Raw genomic sequence first — 1,558 nt, 5'->3', positions numbered from 1 at the left:
CTGATTGCTGACCCTAATTCCTGAGCAACTTCTGTCTAATTTAGAAAATCCTTTCCTACACCTATATCCTGTAAGTTACTCCCAATATTTTCTTCTAATAGTTTCTGAGTTTCCAGTTTCACATTGATGGCTTTGATCCATTTGGAGTTGACTGTTTTGCTAGGCGAAAGATAAGGGTATGGTTTCATTCTTCTACAGGTGCAGATCCAGTTTTGCCAGAACCATTTGTTGAAGATGCTGTCTTTCCTCCATTGTGTGTTCTTGGCACATTTGTCAAATACCAGATGGCTGTAATTGCATGTATTCAGGTTTGGGACTTCAATGATGTTCCATTGATCTGTGTGTCTGTTTTTGCACCAGCACCATGCTGGTTTTATGACTAATGCTCTGTAGTATACTTTGAGATATGGTATTGTAATCTCCACCAGCATGGCTCTTTGTGCTCAGGGTTGCTTTAGCTATTCAGGGCCTTTTGTGCCTCCATATGAATTAAGGATGCATTTTTCTAATTCTGTGAAGTATGTCATATGGATTTTGATTGGGATTTATCATCTGCAAAAAGTGATAATTTGACCTCTTCTTTTCCAATTAGTACTCGTTTAATTTCCTTTTCCTTTCTTATTGCTTGTGCTGGATAGCTTTAGTGTCAACTTGACACACCTGGGTTGAGGGAGCCTCAATTGGGGAATTTTCTCTGTTGGACTGGTCTGTGGCCATGTCTAAGGGCATCTTCTTGATGAGTGATGTGGGAGGGCCCAGCCCACTATGGGTGGTACCACCCCTGGGCAGGTGGGCCTGTGTTGCATAAGAAAGCAGGCTGAGAAGGGGTCAGAGGAGCAAGCCAGTAAGCAGCATTCCTCCATGGCCTGTGCTCCAGCTCCTGCCTCCAGGTTCCTGCTCTAAGTTCCTACTTTGAGCTCCCAGATGAACTGGGAACCTGGCATATGTAAGCTAAATAAACCCTTTCCTCCCCACATTGGCAGTGGTCAGAGTATTTTGTCACAGCCATGAAGAAACAAACCAGAACAATGGTGATCCTTAGACAGGACTCCTACATTAAACTTTACTCACTTCAGACTCAGGGACTCAGGGGGTGAAAATAATTCCATGCATTCTTTTGGACCACAAACCAATGAGGTCCTACTTTGAGCTCCCAGATGAACTGGGAACCTGGCATATGTAAGCTAAATAAACCCTTTCCTCCCCACATTGGCAGTGGTCAGAGTATTTTGTCACAGCCATGAAGAAACAAACCAGAACAATGGTGATCCTTAGACAGGACTCCTACATTAAACTTTACTCACTTCAGACTCAGGGACCATTTCAGTACAGGGGGTGAAAATAATTCCATGCATTCTATTGGACCACAAACCAATGAGGCTCAGAATCAACACTGTTCGAAGCTCTAGCCACTACATGAACTCATGGCCACTGAATAACACACTCCTAAACAATGAGTAGGTCAAAGGAGAGGTTTAGAAAGAAATAAAAGAATTCCTTGAATTCAATGAAAAGGACAATAAAATACAACAAAAACTCTGGGACATGAGATCGGAAG

This window comes from Nannospalax galili, unplaced genomic scaffold (genome assembly GCF_000622305.1).
Source record: "Nannospalax galili isolate Female #2095 unplaced genomic scaffold, S.galili_v1.0 scaffold1241, whole genome shotgun sequence".
NCBI classification, from domain to species: domain Eukaryota; kingdom Metazoa; phylum Chordata; class Mammalia; order Rodentia; family Spalacidae; genus Nannospalax; species Nannospalax galili.
The sequence above is the reverse complement of the archived record's forward strand: the minus strand, read 5'-3'. Positions refer to the sequence as shown.